Raw genomic sequence first — 15,923 nt, 5'->3', positions numbered from 1 at the left:
TGGAACATTTCAGAGCCCATACTAGTGGAAGGCCAATTGTGCAGTGGGACTTTAGTCAAACTTAGTGATCATCCAATTAATTGATCAATCAACCCAAAATATCTAGTGCATGTAGAATTCGAGTTACCCAAATATGGTGGAGATTCCAAGGCAATGTAACATCAATTGTAGAATAGCCTTGAGTGTACAGGTGTTAGATACTTTCCCCCTTTTCTTGCTTATTCATTCATTGTGAAACACTATGCCACTAGTTCTAAGAATCTTGTGGATACTATCACCACAATAAATGTATATTTTATTTTATACGAGACAAGAATTGTATATTTACCTTTGGGACACTCCAAAAATATTTTGATGCACCTTTGTGACCTTTATGACTTTATGACCTTAATTCCCATTCCATGCTCATCCATGTGGATGCACTTTATGATGTTCTATGACAACCTAATGTCCTTGTCAACTTCCTCTCATCTTCCTTGTCATATTTTCAGGACTTGTGTATCTAACAAGAAATTTGGGAGATGAATTCCATCAAGGTAGAAAATCAAGGGGGTTTCAAGTCATTTATTTAGGGTTCCCACTAGCATAATCCCACCATATGATCCACCCAATCCCTAAATTGGGGTCTACTGCTATTTCAATTAATTATTAGATGATCATGGTGGGCCATAATTCCAAGTTAAATATTATGACTCTTCATATGATATTATTGGAGATACTTGAGGAGACATCTTTTTGGCTAAAGGGTTAAGGGAGGATTTTGACTTCAATATCAACCCATCAACCATATCCTCAACATTTTTCCCATCAACCATATCCTCAACATATCTAACCAACAATCAAGAAGACAATTGAGGTGAAGCATGGGCATCCTCTCTTGCCCACGTTGTTTAGCATATATATCAATATATGAATGCGTCTACACTCCACCAACTGTGCATCAATAAAATTTTGGGTTTCCCCACTGTCCTCCAAGATGGATACATGATGTCCCTGCATTGTGCCTTTGATTGCAGAGTGGCTAATAATCATAGTTTATCGTGGATGATTGTGATCGTATGTAACATCCATGGTCCAATTCATTTGTTTGGTGCCCAATGTTGGTGAATCATTGTATTGCATCATGGTAGCATATATTGCCTTTTTTAAAGCAAAAATATATTGAAAATAAATTAAGTTATGTCTCATGCAAATGTTCAATATTATTGTGTTGTGAGAGATTTGCATATGATATGTATCATATATCTATAATCACTTATTTCAAGCCTACTTTAAGAAACAAAGGAAGAGGTGCAAGCCCTTGCCATAAGGAATCCCACCAACTCCTCTTCTCGTAGAAAATTTTCAAACGTTAGTCCATAAATCAAACACATGCCCTTGTTTCTCTAGTTTGGAAACCCTTGGATGTTTTTGACAGTGAACTCCTCCCAACCACTACTTCAACCATCTATTGAATGCCTTTGATTCGTATGTGTAGATTATTTTGATTGATTCTTGGAGAGGTGTGAAATCTAATTTTGCATGACATGATAAAAACACCAAATTTAACCCGTGGTAGCCAAAATTTTAGCCTTACAACTCTCTCATCCAATATTAGATACTTCACTAATTATTCAATGAGTAATCTACTTAACAATATATTAAATATTAGAAGAATTCATATTAATATAAAAAATAAGAATAGTATTTAATATTAAGTTATAATGCAGGTAACTGCCAAGTTGACATATTCTCTACCTTGGAAAGTGATTAGTGAGCTTGACTTAATGTCTCATGTTAGTTTGAAAACAATTAAGCTAAAATTGTTTAAGAGAACTCACATAGATCTATAAGTGTTGAGATGATAAATATGATGCAAAAATTTACTCAAAAGTTCACATTGTAAAAGAGCTTTTCACTTATAGTAATATGACCCCATTCCTCCCTTGATAGATCCAAGGTTAGTATATTTGTCCCAATATAATAAATGTGTTTCTCTTTTATATTATTAAATTAGGTTGCTTCAATCATACGGTTCTTATTGTTAAGGGGAGATTTTCTTAAAGTAAGTGTTGTCATAAGTAGTGTGATAGAAGTAACAATGGGAAACTATATCTATATATTTTTTTATACATGTGAAAAAGTAATCCCTAATTTACTTATGTCCATGGTAGTGAAAATCTCTTTTTTATAGTGGTAGTTCAATTATTTGTCATGTTAGTATGAGTAGTGGTACCATGTGGTCATTGTATTATTTTTAGTAGATATAGTAATAAATTGTGTAATTTAAAATTTTTAATTTAGACTACATTTACATCACAATGCGATACTCTATAATTGTACCAAAACTTAGCAGTGAAGACATGACAACTAACTAGATGTATTCAAAATTTTTTTAATGCTTATCATTGTGTCTTTGAATAATATTTATAGTGCTAGCTAAATTGGGTAGTATTGACTTACTTTTACGATTTACATAGATATCATCATAACTCATTGGTTTTGATACTTGATTATTTGAAAATAAATGCTAGTTAAATTAGGTAGTATTGACTTAATTTTCCAATGCTATTTAAATTATTAACTTGGTTAATGCTATGTTAGAGAACATGTGTACACAGCCAAATTATAGGATTTCAGTGGCTCGCAGCGATGGATAAAGTTGTTTGAGTGAAAATGGAAGTTGAAGCACAACATGAGAACTCTGCTGCTCTGTGCGAGGCCTTATGCGATGAACCATCTCTCGGAGTGTGGCTTTGAATGTGGAATATCTCTCTAAATTTTATTTATGGCTACGACCCATGTCTCTGCATGTGGCATTCCCTATATCCAGCTACCCTACGCGTGTCTTTTGTTTTTCAGGTAAGATGTTTTCATGATTCATAACATAATTTTGGTCTTAGTCTACCATTAATGTTTCCTTTCTAGACGAGTGGATCTTAGTTTTTATCCTTGTAGCTGTGCATGGCCATCTTTAGTCTGGCGTATGGCCTTTCCCTTTCTGTTTTTCCTGGTGCGTGGTATGATTCTAAATTGGTTAGATCTTTTTTGGCGCCTCGCATACTAGTTATGGCCTGACAATTGTAGGACTTTCTCGCATTTTCATTTCATTCATTGAACTTTCACTTTTTTCCTTACTCACATCCATGACCATAGATTTGATTCTCCATGATTATAGATGCCTCCCGGTTTTAATCCTCTTCTCATCATCCTGAGCGGGTTTCTTTTCTCGTCCATGTTTAGCATGGACTGAACCTTTTCTTTCTGTCTTACTCTTTGGAGTATATCGGGAGAATGTATGGTTCTGGTCATCTTAATTCTGCTTCGGATGGGTATTTGATAACCTTATTTCCACATTTAAGTGAGTATCAGTCTTATTTCGGTTCTGAGATTTCCTATTGAAGAGGAGCATTCTTCGTTGGGTTTGGATTTGTGGGTGGTATTGATGGTTCAAGCTTCTCTTTTTTGCAATGAAGGCCTCGCACGGAGCACAGAGGTATGGTATCAGTTCTCCTTCCTTTATCTAATGAGTTGTGCTACTATATTTTAGTTTTTTCCATATCCTCTTTGTGGTTTTTTAGTTTCAGTCTGAGTGGTTCCTTACTCCTTGCAATTGATATGGTAAAGCTGAAATGCTTTTTGCTCAGTTAGAATTACTATTGCAGAGTTCTTACCTGATATTTAAGGAAGTCTTTGTTTCGAAATTCCCATTCATAATATTTACAAACCATTTCATTATTTCCCAGCCATGCACTGATGCTTGCTGTAGAATAGGGAATTCCTGGTGTATATGCTGCTGTCCTGATTGTTCATGATTTCCATGATACTATGGTATTTTTTTTCAGCATATTTCTTGCTATAGTCTAAGGCTTTTCCATTTTCATTTCACTTGGATAGCTCTTAGGTTCAGGGTTCTAGATGGGTCCTTAGGTTTGCAGGTCTCCTGGCTTTTCTGGGGTTAATTTCTAGTAAGGTTTCGGTTTTCTAACTCCTTGCTCTGGAATTCTCTAGAATGGTATGGACTCGAGTTTTCATGTTTTGGTACTCGTGACACATGGGTTGGCACGTTCTGGATGACTTTCTTAATCGTCATTTTGGCTATGACGTGATCTCTTTCATCAGCTAATTTTAAATTTTTAATTAGCTCTATTGAATTTTATACTCTCGCACATATATCTCATCAATGCGTAAAGTTGTACTTCCCTGAAAATATTCAACTTTCAAAAATTTCCACTTAAGGGAATCTGATAGGATTTTCTCACTACAATTTCCATATCTATCTGTATATCTGATCCCTCTATATTTCCTGTAGCTTTTATTATCCTCCTAACTTTCTGAGCTACATGTGTCATTCTTTTTTGGGACGAGCTGTCTCCAGTACTTTCTTTGTCCCTCTCTGTAGTACATATGGAAATCCCATCTGATGTGTCTGCTTCATCATCCTTGGTGCAGGCTGTTATAGAGGCAAAGAAAGCCTTTGGTAGTGGACCATTATGTAAAGATTGGCAATATGAGGTGGAAAACACAATTATACCTCTTGTCCATATGACACGGAATAAGGAAGGTGGCGGGGATGATTTCTCGCGACGTAACAAATATCAGCTGCCACTGAAGACTACTCCGCCACCCTCTGCATGTAACCTTGACAGTGTTTTCGTTGCTGATTAAATTAAAAGCTTACAGAAGAGAGCCCTGGTTGGAAAGTGGCATTTGCCAGATATGGATGAGTCATAGATGCGTGCATGGCTTGGGCATTGAACAGAGGAACAAAAAAGATAGAGGGTTTCAAGGAACAGAGAGGGTTTCTGCAAGGAACAGAGGAACAAAAGAGATAGATGGTTTCAAGGAACAGAGAGGGTTTTTGCAAGGAAAACAAAGGGTTTCTACAAGGAACAGAGGAATGAAAAAGATTGAGAAATGTTTGCAGATTCACGAAGATGGCGACAGTGCCACACCAATGTCACTTTGTTTCTGTTATGCTAAGAGATGGCTAGAGAATCACCTCAATTTTTTCCAGAGGGATTCTCCAGACGACACGAGAAATTGGGATTTTGGGAGGAATTGATGGAACGAAATCCAGCGGTGGGCCTGGCGAAACTACTCCATTCCCTACCTGATTCATGCCATGACTTTCCATTATGAATCCACTGGAAAATGGTGCTGCATCTTCATTAACCAAACCTTCCTCCACACTGCAATGAACCAACACCTTTGCTTCTAAAACCAAACCTTCCTCCTCGTTTGCCCCATTGCAATGGAGTGTTTGTCAAGAAAATGGAGAGACAAACACCAATGTTTGAGAGCCACGAGACTAGGGTTTCTGTGATGGGCATTAAGGGCATGAGGCTCAACGGTAGTAGAGTACATACTCATTTATTCGCAGGTGGCAGGAGATAGATATTAAGACCCTCATTCTTATGAAAAGTGGGAGACATGGGTGGGAAACAGCAGGAAACAGTGGGCTGGGCCATCTTAAAATGGAAACAAGACAGTTGAAACCACCGAAATTGTTTTTGTGTAGAGGCCAAAAATATTTTTGGCGCTAAATTGTTTTAGTTTTTATATGCTGGGGCTTTCACTGTTATTTTGCAAAGGAACTCAAAGCTGAGCTAGAAGTTTCAAGGAAGACAACAAAGGGTTTATTTTCCACAGGTATTTTCCTTTCAATTTGATGTATTTCCCTTGCAAAGATGTTGGCATTGATATTATTTTCCTTGCGTAGCTGTATTCATTGGTATAGCTGTAGGAATTGGGATTATTTTCATGGTATAGATGTATGCATTGGGATTATTTTCAGGGTATATTTGGGTTTGTGAGTATAATTTAACGTGTTTTCCAACTAGGGAAAGCATTTTTGAATTATACTAGTGCATGAACATGGAACCCCGACCTAATTTGAATTAACTGGTCTCTAGCGGAGTCTATATATTTCATTCATGTTCATAAATAACCTATTATTATATTTTATTAGAAATTTGAATTGGCTCTCTCGTTCATTAGTTAATTTCTTAGTGGTTTTATTATCTCTTGTTTCTTGTTATGCAAGTAACTATCTAGTATTTTTTCACACTTATATCTTTCTATTATAGTTTTATCTTGGCTAAGAAACTCATCTTGGTACCATTTCCTAAAGTCTTGCATTATTGTGATTTGAATCTATTCTCCTTCAAGGAAGTTTTGTTCAAGAATGCTTATTTTTATTTTTCTTATGTAATTCACTCTTGGAACCATTTCCAAGAAGCTCATATGAATTGACTATCCCAACCTCAGACGAATCAAATAATGATTTGTTACTAGATGTATCTATCCTTTTAGCATGGTGTATTTTTATGGAGGTGATTTTCCTCATTTTATTTGTAGATAATATGTGTTTTTTAACCTCTCAACGAATCTTTATCTTTGAAATTAATAATTGGTATCATTGGGTCTTTGTAGCAATTGCTTCTGAATTTTAGATAGATTTTCTAGCAACAATGCATTCAATTATAATGGTCTTTCTCTCTCTTGGATTATCCTTTCATTATCTATCACGTAGCTTTAGAGTATTTCTTTTAGGATCCTCACTATGTTTGCAAGATTTAGGAGTGTTTCTACTTTAGGATCCTCACCATTTCTACAAGATTTAGGGGTTTTTCTACATTCATCCTCTCTTGATATTCCTCACATTTGACATGGTTGGTTTCTTCAAGAGGACATTATACTATATTGGGTTTTTCTTGTGATGTTGGTTCCACTTTTTTCACTCAATTATATTTTCTTTTTAGTGTTGTAATGCAAAAAATTCAATAATTAGTTGTAAATTAGCATCACAATTTAAATTAATAATGGAGTATAACCTTTTATATGCAATTGTGTCTTACAACATCATAGTGTTGTACCCTAACCCAACATACAACATTGTAACAATCCTAGTTCCTTTGGGTGTGTTTTGAGAAATGAGGTCATCCTTTTATGAAAATGCACTCCCCATTGGCTCATTTCTATATAATTCAACTTCTGTGCAATAAATGGCCACATTGTGTCACTTGATATCTACCATTCTAGGAGATGCACTGGGATGATCTTTTGCTTGGATATGTGATCATGTGTTTGGCACTAGAATCTAATTCTTTAGGATGAAATAGGTCCATATCACACACAACTTTCTTTTAATAGCAAGATAAAATCACATATAATATGGAAATTTTCTTTATCAACAATATAGGGAATGGTCCTTGTAAGTCCAATTGCAAATTTTGTAATCTATTGCTCAAAGTCAGTATTTTGTCTACAAGTTTGGTTCTTCTTGAATCCCCTTTACTAGGAACATTCATATCATCCAAAATAGTATAATCGTCAGCTACTTCTCTAGATTCTACATGATTTTATGTGAGGAGAATACTTTCAGAATGATCTGTCCCATCCAAAACTGTAGCATCCTTCTCCATGACACACACATGGTCTCCAAGTGGGACATGCAGTGACAAATATTCAGTCTCTGATCTTACATCAATTTCTATAAGCTCAAGATTTTTCACTAGGGTATCATATTCTGGTCCCTCGGTATGTTCAAGCCTCTTCAATGGATTATCCAAGGAAAGTTGCTGATTGCACACATCCTTGTCTTCTAGAAGAGATTCATTCATACTTAAACAAGGGGATATATTGTAACTTTTTCTAAGTTCCTGAACTTTTGGATGGAATACTGGAGTCCAGGCCAAATCAGGTGCTTAAACAAGTAGATATATTATATCCCTCTGTAACCTCAGGAATCCTCAACAGATTATCAAATTGGGAAGGTTCCTAATTTCTCACCACAATCTGTATACTTTCTCCAACTTTGAAATTTTGGGTCTCTCCAGCTTCCTGGCCATTGTTTCCCTCAATTTTGGTAGGGTCAATGAATCACTCATCTTTTTCGTTGTTGTCCATATCAAATAATTGTTCTCTAATTGGACTTGCATCAGTTATTCCATCAACAATAAAAGTTCTTTCTTGGCATGCTCAATATTCAACTTCATTCTCTTCCACAGCTATATTATATCCCTCTGTAACCTCAGTGGTCTTCAAAGGATTATCCAATTGATAAAGTTCCTTCTTGCATGCAGCTTCTGTAACAATCTCTGAGATATTTTCTATAAGAGAATCAGCTATACCTTAACAAAATAATGCATAATTACTCTCCATAATCTTGGGCATATCTAATGAATCACTAATGTCCAATCCAAACAAAGAATTCAAGCAAGGAGATGCACTTGATATCACTTGAGTCACTTGATATCTACCACTCTAGGAGATGCACTGGGATGATCTTTTGCTTGGACATGTGATAATGTGTTTGGCACTAGACTCTAATTCGTTAGCATGAAATAGGTTCTAGAGGGGTGTTATGGAAATATGATTGATTCTCCTCTCAACATCTCAAATCTCCACAAATTTGCGCATAGGTATAATACCAAGCCATGATATTTGTAGCTTGGGTCTTTGAGAAGTATGAGGCATGAAATTGGCCAGCATTATTTGGTTTAATACCACACCAACGTTTACTCATGAATTGATGAAACCAGAGCTCATGGGCATTCACTGCATTGTCATTCATTTGAATTCACTTATTCCATGTGTGGTTAACTATATTGGAGGGTTAAACATAATTCTGGGTTTTTATACCCTCTCTACTAACAATACTCTACATTATTTTATGTCTTTTCATTTTCCAAGAATATTTTAGGGTTCTTTATTGCATATTGGTACTCTTCCAAAGAAGCACACCTTTATGTATATGGAGACATAAAGGTAGTGGTTCGCCATGTGGTCTTAAGTGGAGATTACCCATACTCTAACAATTAATCAATTCTCAAGCACAAATTTAGTGGCTGGGTTGTGTTTCATGGAGTAAAAACACTTATAAATGTGGAGAAAACACATCATTAATAAATACAGAGGAAACCCATATTTTTTCTTGAAGAATAATACCTGAACAAGGGAACAAATCAGTATTGTCTTAAGAATTGATTTTATTTTGAACAGTCTCCTCAGATGTGACTGCTTTTTCAAGAACAGATTCATCCATACCTGAACAAGGAACATATCATTACTGTCGGTAAGGTTGGGCTTGTTTAATGGAGTATTGAAATCATTATAGAAAAGGGAATACAACATTAATATTAATACTAGGGGAACTAGAATAGAGTCAAGGCATTCCCGAACTAGAGAACACATCAATACTGTCTTCAAAACTGTTTGAAGAATCAATAATTTCTTGAGCCGTGTCTGGTTCTGTTTCTTTATAATTACATGAAAAACTTAATTTCTGCTTTGAAGTATCGCTCTCTATTTGTGCGTAGAAATGAATCCAATCAACCATGTAATGAGATGACTCACCTGCATGCTAGGAAACACTAGGCATTGGCTCATACATACTAGAGACACTGTCCACTTTCGAACCATACAATTCATCAAGGCCATAAAACTGTTTGTCATTGTCTGGAATCTGAATAATGAAATTTGTCTTCATGAACTTCATCCTCAATAGCTGAGTTATGAGGTTGCAGACCAACATCTGAAACTCAAATATTCTCATAAGCTTCTTGAGGTTCATCGTATGATGAATGAATCAGTTGATGATCTCCAAATTTCAAAGAAACTGCATTAGACAACATGGGACAACCATCATTTTGGCTACTGTTATAATTCTTATGTGATTTTCGTTCTTCATCATCGTGAGTTTCACTTTTGTAAACCTGTTCAATTTGCTCTTCTTTTTCAACTACATGATCTTGATATCTTTCAATTGCATCTGAATTCTTAAACCCATACTCGTGAGTTTCATTATTAACAAGTGAGATGGGATTTTCTTGAACAGAAGTAGCTGAAATGTACTATATGGTGCATTATTCACCATCTCGAACTTCATTGGATGATGCCTCCTTTCTAAATAACAATTCTTTCTTGTCAATGAAAAACTGTCTCCTTTCTAATTAAGACAAGAAAAGGAATTTTCTTTATGTATCCCATGGAGTATAACCTTTTATATGCAATTGTGTCTTATAACATGATAGTTTTGCACCCTAACCCAATTGTCGAGTACTCACATGTCTATTTTAGGTTAAAAAATTAGTAAACTGCATTCAAATGCATGCTAGTCACATTATTTTCTACTGGACAATTATATTGCAGATAAGTAGGCATTGTGCTACTGGACAATTGTTCAACTTATGAATAATTACAGGTAACCAAAAAATTTGGTTTCTCTGGTAGAGAACTATTTAGCAGAAAATGAAAATAGATTGCTAGTCTTTGCTTTCAGCTAGGACTAACATCCTTTGAGTTTTCTTCTATCTTCAAGACAAACTATTTCCACTATTAAAACTTAAATAGATATAAGGTAGAGGGTAGGAAATATTTAGCTGGCCAGAGGCCAAGACTACTTTATGTAACCCAAAGTATAATCGTGAACAACTATAGCTTGTATTGAAACACTTTCATATAGGCAATGAAGCACATAAAGTTCCATCGTAAGTTGCACATGTACATAATCAAAATGTTTGCTATTAAATAATTTAAGAATCAATACACATTTTAGCCTAGGAGACCATGACCATATATAACGATGAGAATAGAAAAATTATTTCCCAACTTAATATTCAACCTCAATTTGATTTTCTTGTTTATAATCTAGGAAACCATGGTAAGAAGGCCTGTAGATCCAGAGGAAGAGCTCAGAATGATGGCTCAAGAAGTCCGTGGTTATGTGGAAGCTGTTTTGAATAGTCTTGCTGCAAATGTTCCCAAAGTAAGACATCCATGTGGATGAGTACACAATACAACCATACAGAATCTCGGTGTTTATTCAGTCCATGATACTTGAATTAATGATTTGATGATTTGCAGGCTGTGGTGCTTTGTCAAGTTGAGAAAGCCAAGGATGAAATGTTGACCCAATTTTATAGCTCAATCAGGTAAGGTTTAATGACAAAATGTGGTTAAGGTACGTCAATAATTAGTTTGATTATTTTCCTATTTCTGTATTTTGCCAGACTGATTTTTGATTTTCACTTGAAATCAGGTCTCTTGGGACATTACGAAAGTAGTGTTTTTTGTCATCCTCTGCAGGTGTAGTAGACACCTGTTGATTGGAACACTGTACATTTGAGCTTTTTGGGTGCCTTTTCAAATTTTTATTTAAAAAGGTCCTACATGGATTTAAACTTGGATTGATCTGAAGAGAAATTTTGACTTATCAATTCTATTTTCCTGTGTTGATATGTATGTAGTGTGGGCTTAGTAGCAACATATTTTAACCTCAATATCAATAACAATGGAGCAACTATGAGCCCTTTTTTGGTTCCTTTTTACCAACACTTTGTTTTACTCGTTTATGTCTCTTTATTTTGAATTTTAATTTAATTTAATTTTGAATTTATAGACACACTGTGTTATTGGTTGTTTTGATCAATACTGGTTTGCTTTTCCTACTTTTGTTGGCATTTTCCTCATTGAATTAGCGAGGGTTCTATATTTTTCCACTTATATTTATTTGAATTTTAATTTAGTTTAATTTTGAATTTATAGACAGACTCTATTATTGGTTGTTTTGATCAATACTGGTTTGCTTTTCCTGTTTCTGTTGGCATTTTCCTGATTGAATTGGCGAGGGTTCCGTGTTTTTCCACATCTATTTATTTGTTTCCTTCTTAGTTACTGATTGGAATTTTGTTTGTTGTAGTATTCAAGGGCAATGTGAAGTTATCATGTTTGATGTTACTGCACGATTGACTTACAAGAATGTCCCAACGTGGCACAGAGATCTTTGTAGGTATCTCTTTTGCAGAGGGGTTGGGTCTCTAAGTAGAAATTAAGGCTCCTTAATTGTGTGGTGGCATAACTGCCTGAACCGATTAGCTAAATATCTTTGTGAATTTCAAGGTGTGTGAGAACATTCCTATTGTTCTTTGTGGAAAGAAGGTTGATGTGAAGAATAGGCAAGTGAAAGCCAAACAAGTTACTTTTCATAGAAAGAAGAATCTTCAGTAGTATGAGATATCTGTAAAAAGTAATTACAACTTTGAGAAGCCATTCCTGTACTTGGCATGGAAGCTCTTAGGGTGAGCCTTTAATCTAGTTTCTGATGCTCCCTAATACGAATGTTATATTAAAAAATTTGCATTGATTCTATAAAGGGTTATTTTTATAGGGATCCAAACCTTCATTTTGTGGAGTCACCTGCTCTTGCTCCTCCTGAGGTTTAGATAGACCATGTAACCCAGCAGCAGTAAGTAGAATGCTATTTTCCTATTATTTTTGGTTAACTTTTATTGAAATAATTTGTTCCATTTCTAAAAGATTGAAACTTTGGCTTACAATCTTTTATGTTGTTAGGTACGAGGTAGAACTTGTAGCAGTTGTGTCCCAACCCCTTCCAAATGACGATGATGATGCTTTTGAATAGCTTTGTTAAGATGCTTTTGCATATTTAGGGATTGTCGGATTCAATTAGTTTTGTATCACTGGAGTTTGCTCTTGAGTTCCGACATTTAATTCTGATTTGTATTTGGGGCTTAGAATAGCATTATTTCATCTCTCTATATGTGATTTGGGTACTGTGCAAATGTTTTCATCGGTGGAGTTGGCTAAGCTATCTTAGTTCAACTCCATTAAAGATCTATTTTTATATGCTAAGATAGTTTTTTCCGTTATATACTCTTGCACATTTTTCACAAGAACTTTTTGTACTCTTCAAATATTTCAAGAATGCTCAAGTGCCTTTCGTTTTATATTGTTGGGGGAAATTCTAGTTGCGATGATTCTTGCTTATAATATATTACGGCTTGTTCAAACATTCTCTGAAAATTCTAGCTATGTCTGAGGATTTATTTTAACTCTGAAATTGGTTTACATAGTTGATAACTGTGGCTATCAAGCCTGCCTGGGTATTCTTGTGGGTATGTTGTCTATCGAACACATAAAGGTATCGCCATTTCATTAATTGGGCTCTTGATTGATTTCTGCATAAAGATTCGCATTGTCTAAATCTAAAGTCATTTCCATTCAACAGTCTACAGATTCTTCTTTAACTATAGTAAAACTGGGAGATGGAATGCTTATCAAAGCTAAGGTAGCATCTTAAATTCAAACTTCTGACTCCCATTTGAAGTAGTAAAACTTGGGCGTAAATTTAGTAATGAATTGAATTCCCTCTTGCTAAACAAAGGTAATATTAATAACCCATATGCGCTGGTTTCTATCAGACAAGAATTTATGTGGTGGTTTCTCTCATACACGGGTACTATTTGTGAACTTTGAATGTGAAACTACTTTGAAAGAACATTCCAAATGATTTTATTATTTTTTTAAAAATAATTTTTATATTGTCTCTAGAGAGACAATAGTTTGAATTATGGACATATAGTATGTATAGAGACAATATGTTTTTAATCTCAGCTATTGTCTCTAAAAAGACAAGCGCTGGTTTCTATCAGACAAGAATTTCTGTGGTGGTTTCTCTCATACACGAGTACTATTTGTGAACTTTGAATGTGAAACTACTTTGAAAGAACATTCAAAATGATTTATTTATTTTTTTTAAAATAATTTTTTATATTGTCTCTAGAGAGACAATAGTTTGAATTATGGATGTATAGTCTTTATAGAGACAATATGTTTTTAATCTCAGCTATTGTCTCTAAAAAGACAAAAATGTAATTGTCTCTAAAGAGACACAATTGAAGTTGTCTCTAGAGAGACAAATGAAATTGTCTCTAGAGAGACAAATCAAATTGTCTCTTAATAGACAATAATTCTTGTCTTTATAGAGACAATAATAATATGTGTTCTATATTGTCTTTATAGAGACAAATTTTTGAGACATTATATTTTGAGACATTATATTTTGCCACACCCGCTTAGAGACAATATTTAAGACAATACACAAGTTTCTTTTTGTCTTAAGTTAAGACAATTGACTCAAATATTGTCTTAAAACCCCCCTACATGTAGTAGTGAGCGAGGGATCAAATCTCTCGAGGTACAAACCTATTTTTTGAGTGAAAATCTTGAGGAATGATTTGCACCTCAAGAGATTTGATCCCTCTCGACACTTGATAGATCCGTGTTAAGATTGATCTAGGTTGGTTTCAGTCATGTGCGGTCATACAAAATTTGTTGAACATCTAATTATTTTTATCATTTTAAATATGTTAAATATGTTTAAGATTAATTTGGTCAATTTAATTTAAAATTTTCTTAGTTACGACAGGTTGTTGAGATGAGGGAGACTCTAATGATGAAAAATGATGAAATACAAATTTTGAGTGCAAAGTGTCAATGTAACAATTTTGATAGATAGAAAATGTGAATACTAAGAATATATTCAATTACAATCAATCTTCATTGCAATCAATATGAAACTATTTTCTTCTACTGTTCCTATTGTCACACCTCAATCTGAAACTATTTTCTTCTACTATTCCTGTTGTCACACCTATTATTTTTTCCCTTTTCTCATATCGATCATATCAAAAGAGTAGTTGGAATCATAGACCATTCAAATATTTAACTCGAGCTACTGTAGTAAACAACATATCAGTAGTCTTATTTATCTCCAAAGTCAATCATTGTGACTTACGGAGTGTTAAACACCAAATAATTTTCAATGGTAGTTATTTTCTATTACTGTGTTTGAATGCAAAGTAACTAACAATGTTGAATGATGGAAAATGGGAATAATAAGAATGTGCCCAGTTATAATAGTTTATACTATCAAGAAGCAAACATTTTATATTAGATGAAAATTCAAGTATTGTATTTATGGTTGAATAATTTTTATGTGTTTACATTGAGAGAGTGTGTGTGAGTTTTGGGGGTGAGAAGAAGAGACAAGGGGAGATAGAGATATAGGGAGAGGGAAGAAGAGAGAGGCAAAGATAGGGAGGGAGGAAGATATATATACATATATATATATATATATATATATATATATATATATATATATATATATATATATGGAGAGAGAAATGTTAAAGAGAGAGAGAGAAGGGGAAGAGAGAGAGAGGGAGGGGAAATGGAGGGATGGAGAGAGAGGTAGATAGTTATAGAGAGTGAGTGTGTATGTTTTGGGGCTGAGGTAAAGAGATACAGAAGGAGAGACAATGGGAGATAGATATATAGATGGAGGAGGTAGATATGTGCTTACACTAAAATCAATGTGTTAGTGCTCGAATCTGCCTCAGGCTGAGGAAGGCAAAACTCAAGGCAACATCAAACCAAGCTCAGCCTCGTAGCTAGCCCTACGAGGATAGGAGAGGGCTCTCTCTGGGTCTATCTCGGCAAAAGGTTTTCAAAGGGGCTGAGATGACCTATAGTGAATGTTGATTTTAGGCTAGTAAAGAGATAGGAAAGTATTTTGATGAATGATTAGGTTTTCTGGGCTGTATGGGGCAAAGACAGCAAGAGCAGAGATTTAATCAAAGGTGCAGATTATTCCATAAGGCTAGGTAGGAGTGAAATTTAGCAATTAACTTTGAAATAATATGGGATGAAAAAGACTATTTAAAGAGCTGAAAAGGGCATTAATCAATGAGTCCTTTATAGACAGACAGAAGACAATTACACAAACACTGAAATGCTCTTTCGAGGCAGAGCAAATAAATTGGGTTCTACCTCCCACACTGTAAAGCATTCATCTGGAAATGATAATGAATGAATCTATGAAACATTACAAAGACATATGAAACAGAAGAAAAACATATGCTAAACTTTCACACCACAAGAATCTTACAAATCAGAGCTACGCCATTTAATTATTTTCTCTGTCAGTCGACTGTACAATAAAACTCTGTATTTCTCCTCCACCAGCTCTCAGAATTCTCCCCCCTTACAAATAATTTTCAATGAATTAAATAAACTATCCTAGGAGAAAACAGATCGACCCAAAACAAGGGTGTTGTTTCACCTGAAGTTACAAAAAT

At 34.7% G+C, this 15,923-nt stretch overlaps 1 pseudogene; it reads right to left on the bottom strand.

The window, feature by feature from the left end:
* The window catches only part of LOC149203648 (late embryogenesis abundant protein D-34-like), a 117,875-nt pseudogene that overhangs the window by 24,751 nt on the left and 77,201 nt on the right, over window positions 1-15,923 (bottom strand).

This window comes from Pinus tabuliformis, chromosome 2_1 (assembly GCF_031772625.1).
Source record: "Pinus tabuliformis cultivar Carrire ecotype Pingquan chromosome 2_1, CPIR1, whole genome shotgun sequence".
NCBI classification, from domain to species: Eukaryota; Viridiplantae; Streptophyta; class Pinopsida; order Pinales; family Pinaceae; genus Pinus; species Pinus tabuliformis.
The sequence above is the reverse complement of the archived record's forward strand: the minus strand, read 5'-3'. Positions and strand labels throughout refer to the sequence as shown.